Consider the following 8,168-nt stretch of genomic DNA (forward strand, 5'->3'; position numbering starts at 1 on the left):
GGCAGTATCGTAATGTCAGCAGTGCAAGTGGTGGAAGGGACTTGATGCTTCTGTGAAGTACATGCTTGCAAAAGAAAGGGCTGAAGAGGAGCCGAGTCTGGTACCTTGAATGAGGAGCATTGTCTTCTGCATTGAGGATGTCATCTTACATAGTCGATGTCTGCGTACCAAGTATAGCGAAACTCTGCAAGCAGATCCGAAATGTACTGGCCCTAGCCTGGTGCGTGCCAAGGGCAAAAGGCTAGCTGCGCTGATGACAATGAGGACGCTGCCGTCGAATGGTATGTCACGGTCACAGTGGCATAGAACTGTGAGTGACGCTATGCATTGGTGCGCTTGCATATTCATGTTGCATCACGGTTTCAGACGCTGGTGCGGTTTTGTGGGCTGGTCTGTTGTGGCAATCAGCAAGTCTGTTTCCATGATAGCGTAGACAATTCACCTACTGTACACTTGTTGCTTAATACATCAGGGCTTTCGTCTGAGGGGATATGAAATGCAGAGGCAGTGTTAGCCACTCATGCAGTGCTTACCAGTGGCCAATAATGAAGAGGACAACGTAGGGTTAAGGGGCTCCTTCAAAAGCATGAGCCATTGAAGGAGAGAGGGCTGTGTTCCATGCTCTGATCGTTCAGTGGTACCCCAAAGAACTTGAAGAAGGAGCTCCTGAGGCCGTGCACATTGACGGAAGTCAACTGCATACAGCCGACTTCCGTTACTCTGACACTGACGAGACCGACGAAATCGATCGAATTATCTGACAAGGCACATTAAACACGATGCAGAGAAAAACGCCATAACACGATTCATTTGGCAGTACTTGCCAGATTCTAATGCGCCCCTGAATCAAACGTGCGCCCGCTACAAATGTAAAGCATACAAATGCAGCTTTAGTTTTGTATTCAAGTGCACAGAGCAGGGCAATTTTCGGCCCAATTTTCTCGCGGAATAAAAGGCATGTGACAGAATGAGGTAACTACCGTAAATTAAATCTGACAAATGCGTCTTGTATATTAACGTGAAAAAACGACACACTCTACTGATACATTGCGGTGTATATATCCGTTTACCCCTAAGATTACAACTGCAATGAAACCAGTTAGCTTTTGTTTGCTTTTCTTCTGATTGGAATGACTAACAGGGCAGCAAGCAAACCTGCCATTCCAACTGTTTCAGACAAGCAAAGCAAGGGCAACAAAGACTCGGTAAACAGTCGTATATCATCGTCAGAATGATAAATCAATGGCGAATCGATGCTAAACATACAGAACAAATACCTTGTGTGCAAAGCAGAGGCTGTACTCAATAAACAGAATGACATCACTGCCAAATGGTAAATCAACGTTAAACAGAACAACAGTACCTTGTCGTATAACAAATAAAAACCATTGGATGCTTTCAGAGAGCAGGCGTGCGAGTTCTGTTCCTTAATGCGAATCCCAAGGCCCACAAATTCTTTGCTCTGTCCCAGATAAGCGTTTATGTTCCATAGATTTGCATAGAACATGATGCTTTAAACATTGTAAATATCCAATTATTATATCCTAGTGAACCACCGACACCCTGTCAACATACAGGTATGAATTATTCGTTCACGTCTAGTTATAGCATCTAAAGGACGTCCTACAAACATGTATTTTGTAAATGTTAAGTAACCTATTTTCTATTGACGTTCATTCTGCTTTAGAACTGGGTTCCTTATGAACATTACATTCTGACGTAGTAGAGACATACACACTACGTCATATCGGTTGGCTGCATTTTAGGTTTTCTTGATTTATTTAAGATGCCGAATTGGTTGGGGGGTGCCATTGAAGTTTTGTAGTTAAATTGTTATGGTGATTAGATCTTTGAAAACGCTAAATTCCCCAAGCTTTATTTCGCATGAAATGCCATTCACATTGAATGTGATACTTAAATTTTGGAGAAGTAGAAGATGCAAGCATAGGCTCAGGTTAGACAGCTGGGAAGGCTTGTCAAAAGTCTTCATATTATTATTGTTCCTAAATGTGATAGCCTATGGCTGTGGTGTTGTGCTGCTGGTCACATTACGTCTAATGTATGTTGTAACAACGTGACAAAATACTTTTTTCGGACCACACATAGATATCCAATAACCATGTAATTACCACTGTCACGTGTGAAGGCAAACAAAAGAGCAGATATTTCACTCGATGACCGCCAACACTCGCCGTAACAAAAATTCGGCAGTGACACTTAAAACTGCTAATGTGTGTGAATGCGAAAGCATTATAGTCCCTTTGGTGAAATGTTTTTGGAGTGCAGCTCTTAGGCGTTCGTTACTGCGGCGAGCGTCGGCGTGGTACCTTATAGCCGAGCGAACGAGCAAAGCGAAAGATGAGAGCCAATGCGGAACGCAGCGGGCGGGGGGGAATGGGGGATTAAATATAGCGAGGAGAAAGTGGAGGAGTGTATGGCGAAAGCCTCAGAAGAAAAGCGTAGTGCTGCGCAAGACGATGGCGCCAAGGGTAGCGCGCGTCGTTAGGGTGCCTTGACGCGCTCGTTCGCCTCCGCTTTGTACGCGGGGGCGCGCGCGTCGAGGCACTCTTTTAGGCACTCATAAAGCCCCTGGGCTTTAGGCACTCTACGCGACGTCTGTTCACCAAAGCACTGCATGAGGGAGGTCTGTCTGCGGCGGCTGCATTGAATCGCGCCCACGTGTCAGCCACGCGCTGCTTCTCGCGATCTCCCGATTAGCGAGGCGGTCGCGCCACACTTCGCTTTGTTTGGAACGTGCCGCACGCGACATTGTCCGCGCCAGCCAATATACCGCGAAATACCGTATTCAGCTGCCCTCAAATTGCAAATTAGGTAGTATCGTAATCGTCGGTGAATCATTTTTCCGCGCGTTGCTGTCCGCGCAACCCCTCGCCTGCGTTCTAACTACGCCTCGGTAAAGTCAAATCAAAACGCGTGCCAAGCGTCTCGATGCCTTCGCTTGCCCGCGAGATCAATACTCGAAGGACGGCTCAGCGGCGTTTAATTGCACATTCATGCTTTTTATTTTATACTCGTTTTATACACTCGTGACATGGCGCCACAACTCTTCACCATTGGCTGCGCCGTCGCGTGCCAAATAAGGTACGCAATAGGCCACACGTTCAGTCAGCCAAGCGGCTGAGACGTTACATGTGCAATGATACACGCACAGGACCGTGGAGCTGCCGTGGCATCGAGGAATCGTGCTCGTCTTGCACCCCGAAAGCCCGGGTTCGATTTCCACCCAGACCGAAATGTACCAAATTTTGTTTTCGAAGACATCAATACAGAAATCTCCCTGAGAAATTTGACGCCAGTGCGAGCATTTTCTACTTCTTTTTTACTCTTTGCGCCGTCGGCCATTTTTGGTACCATCATTCGGTCAGGCCGCTGACTACGACAAATTCTGCCGTAGTGGGGCAGTTAATGCGTTCCCATTAGCTCTGAAAAGTGCGAACTGAGGGTAGCAAACTCTTCTGCTGTCTCTTCCTTCAAAGCGTTTCTGAAACTTGAGAATAGTTTACGTGACTTCCAACAATAGGCGCCTGCGGAGACACTGTCCATCTTGCTCACCAAACATTTGACTCCTCCCAAGCTTAGATATCAGAGATAAAGCGCAGGCGGCGCACGGCCGTACTAGAATTACGTCGACCTCATCTTCTTCAGCATCGACACCGGATTGACCCCTTCCCCCCTCTCTATCCCTCTCTTCATATATATATAAACCAAGAGGCCAGGCGGGCCTGTCTCCGAGATAGTGCAGTCTATGGGGCAGTGATATTGGCGCTTCATACCGTTAATTTTGCCCATTCTGCGACTAATTATTACATCTTGTGGGCACAGCCGAATCCACCTTCCAGGCTTCATTCGCTCGCGCGAGCTCTGCTTAGTCCAAGCGAACTCGCTCCATTTCCCGAAAGTATGCCGTACGGCTGCTTCGCCTCACCATCTCTATATCTACGGCGGTGCACGCTTTACAGGGGGTACAGCGCGAGGTGGTAAATTTTCGAATCCTGTATAATCTCAAGTAAGGACCGCACACGTATGTGGGCAGCACCCCCAACTTGGCAGCCCAAAAATTGGAAAACTAATTTCAGCTGAGAAGAAATGCGTTCGGTGCGCTGATGATGCACGCGCGCATCAGCGAATGTTCGCGCGCCGCTACTACATGGCGAGAGCAGCGCTTTTACCTGACGTCGGGGCTGAATGTTGTCGCGGACGCCGAGGAGCACGAGAAGTGAGCAGCCGGCCGCAGCTTCGGCGTCGGTGACAAGTGCGTACGTCGGTGGCCTAAGAGGAAGCTTTAGCTCGGGCCCGACTCCGACGCGGCCTATTCAAACACATGTAAAACTCAAAAACGTTTTCTCCGAGATAACCCCTGGACCGATTTTAATGAAATTTGTTGCATTTGAGAGAGAAAGTTAAATTCTAGTGACTGTTGGAAGCGGAATTTCGATTTAGGCCCTGAATTCTTTTAGAAAAAATTTCAAAATTTTGAAAGTTTGAAAAAAAAAATAGAAGCACGAAGTTTACAAATAGATAGCTCTGCATCAAGAACAGATATCGCGGTTCTGTAAACGGCATCCATTAGATCATTCAAAGCGGACAAATTCTATGCGTCAATTTATAGCTTACGCGAATTTGTTACGTTGTTTACCAGGGCTCTGCAGAAGCTGTACTTCCATGTTACTAAATTTTTCTAGATTCATGTGTGACATATCAATTTCGTCCGCTTTAGATGTGCTATTAGATGCAGTTTGCAGAATTGTAATATCATTTTTCACTGCTGAGCTACAAAGTTGTAAATTTGGTAGTTCCGTTTTCTGAAAATTTGCAATTTGCCCATTTTTAATAAAGAAACTGACGACCTAAATCAAAAATTTAAAACATACAGTCACTAGATTATAAGTTTTTCTTTTAAATGCAAGAAACTTCGTCAAATTTGGTGCATTGGTAGCCGAGAAAAACGAATTCTCCTTTTACATAAATTTAGATAGGAGAACCCGAGCTCAAGCTTCCTCTCAAATACAAAGAGAAGCTCGCCGCAACGAACAAATCGGGGTAGGCGTTCCGTGAGGAAGCGTGCGAGTTCCCAGAACTCTTAGTTGGGGGGAAATTGGACCAAATGGTCCGGTTCTGTGTCAGAGCCGTGCCTTGTCACAATCTAAAAAGAAAGTACGGTCCTTACACGAGTACTTGACATATTGGCGCTAATTACGCCCCTACCCTGGATATTACCTACTCCGCGACTAATTCTCGCTTCTTGTCTCGAGCGTTTTACATTTTAATAACTTTAACGATTTGTTGTTTGCGACTAGAGTCAGTTGTTATTCCTCTGGACGTGGTAGCTAGGTACCCAGATACGTCAGACCTTTGTGAAGTCAGCTAAGACGACCCTGTCTTCAATAACCGCCTGCGGTTTATTATCATTGTGCCAGCAATACCGATTCGTATTCGTCCGTATCTTTCGTTCTACCTGCCATTTCTTGATGTGTCCTTGAAAGCTGCGCATTTACATTACGCTCCTTTAATTAAAGAGCTGGGGTGGAATTACCCGAAGCCATTTTGGAGCAAGCAAATCAGCGTTTTGGAGAAGTTTAAGAACATACAAAATTTTACTTTGTAGCAATTTGGAGCAGAAAAAAATCCATTTTGAACCAGTTTGGAGGAGGCCAATCTTAATTTTTGGATTATGGAATATCGCAGCGCACTTCAAAAGCATGACGAAACACAGAATAAACCAACACGAAGCATGTAGTAGAAACGTGCTTTGTAGCTATGTCGTACTAGAATATGGAAGCGTGAGTCCAGCGGCGGCATGGCTCAGGCTTTCCTGTAAAGCCCAAAACATCGGTGGCACTACGCTCGAACGATATATTCCTGCGCCAATGCTCATGATGACAGCGGAAAATGTTATCAAATTATGCGGTCCAATCAACGCGGTAACATAATTTGTGGGTCACGATATGTCGCTGCAGACCCAGAGAGCCGCAGTCAACCCTGGGCTGCTATAACGTAAAACTAATCCAATCTGTTTTTATTGCGATAGTGAATATATGGGCACTCCAGGCGCATTTTCGCCGTCGGCGTCGCCGTGATGTCCGTATAAAGCCCAGGTTGATAACATCGTCGCCGTATGATATATGTCCGAGTGAAAGCGTGTGAGGGTGAGCCGACGATGGCGGCTCAATGTCGCGCGTGCAAGGGAGGAAGCGCGCCGTCTTCCGTCGCGTGCTGGGCACAGGGGGGAGGGAGGGGACGACGTTCTACTCCGGCGGCTGCTGTGTATGGCGCGTGCGCCCTATCTTGAAAGCGATCTGCGATGGGGACAAATTGTGAGCACTGGTAGCTTCCTGTGCGCTGTGTTTTCGCCGCTTAGTTCGCGTTGGAGCGAGAGGCAGCACGAAGGTCAGTTCGCTCGCCGCTGCTTCTGCGCTTCCTCACTCGCTCCAGCGTTTTGACAGCGAATTTCCGCAGTCATCAAGCGAGATGTGTTCATGTTTGCATGTGCGCATGTGGCACCACGCTTGTTAATTTCGTAAGCGAATGTTTACAAGCCGGCCGATAGAACTAGCTGCTGTCCTTAGTTCGTATAGCTGTCTACCAAGTTGTTATCGCATTCGATGCTTCGCGCTTCGGGCGAAACTGCGACTTATTCCAGATCCGCCATCCATGATAGGTCGAAATGGCTGAGGCCTCGCCCTTATGGGCATAAAAACAGATTGGAATAGTTTTACGTTATACCGGCCCTGGGGACAGAGACGCCCGCCCGCTGAACCCGCTGATGCGCGCGCCTCCGTAATTCGCTCGCAGCGTCCTCAGCCTACTTTTCGTTGCTTTGAGCCTCTGCCGCTCGGGCCACCTCTAAATGCAGCCGCCCTGCCCGTTCCGACAGCAGCGACAACAGCCCGGAGCGCGCGCTGGTCACTTGCTGGAAGCGCCGGAAGGTTTAGGAGCTCGAAAATAACGAGAAACTGTGCGGGAGCTGTCGCGTGGAGTTACGAACGGCTCCACTCTTTTTTTCGGAAAACGAATCCGCTCCGTTCGCGGCCACTCCCGGAGCACGCACGCCGAAGCCGTCCTGGCGCAGCGCGGCGAAATTCCGGTCAATTTTCTGCGCTTGGCGCAGTTTGGCGCAGGAGTCCCACCCCTGTACTATAAAGGAAAAAAAAAATAAGTTGAGGTGTATTAGTATACGAGTAATTCACCCTTCTACAATACACAAAATAAAAGAGCCTACCTTAAACTGCGAGAGGACGCCTGGTAAACGAGAAGACTCAAAAATCGCCGTGGTGGCGTAGTGGCTTTGGCGTTGCGCTGCAAAACTTGAGGGCGCGGGATCATATCTCGGCTGCGGCGGCCGCATTTCGATGGGGGCCAAATGCGAAAACGACCACGTACCGTGCATTGGGTGCATGTTAATGAACCTTACGTGGTCAAAATTAATCCTGAGTCCACCCCTCCCCTCTAAGGCGTGCCTCATTATATAGTCGTTTCTGGCACGTAAAACCCCAGATTTTTTTTAAAACGAAAGACAGGTGGTGACGTTGGTTCCCGTAACAGCTCGCTATGACGTAGCAGATTTTGACGGCACCTACTCCAGCCCAGTTAAATATCTTTTGCCGGTAAAGGTAGACAATGTGTACTAAAGGAGTCAAATACTAAACTTACCAAGTCCCAGGACTGTTGCTGAGCCACGACAGCCCAAACACGAAGAAAAAAGAAAAAAAAAACAACTAAAATCTGTGATGTACCGATGCTGGAGTTTTGGCGCGAAATTTGAAAAATAACGATAATAAACATTGCTCATTATTTTCTGTAGTAATAGCCCTATTACCGCGAAATTAATTAATATAGTGTTTTGAAAGAATGTTTTATTAATCTAAACTGATTTAGTGTTTCTCCTTATTGTCCCTTTAAGTGCAACCGCCATAGCAACTTCCTTAAAGCTGGCTTCTCCATTATATGCTACATTGTCGGGTGAAGCCCACTTTTGCCACTGCCTTTGGGAATCCTTGTGCCATTCCAAAATAGCTGCGATGTGGTGCACTGTCGTTTCGAGGGCATGTATAGCTGTCGGAGGCTAATTTCTAAGCGAATATTCCAGCGCACCGTGCACAACCTTTCCAACTGCATGTGTTGCAGAACACATATAATTGATCGGGAGT

This window comes from Dermacentor variabilis, chromosome 9 (assembly GCF_050947875.1).
Source record: "Dermacentor variabilis isolate Ectoservices chromosome 9, ASM5094787v1, whole genome shotgun sequence".
NCBI classification, from domain to species: Eukaryota; Metazoa; Arthropoda; class Arachnida; order Ixodida; family Ixodidae; genus Dermacentor; species Dermacentor variabilis.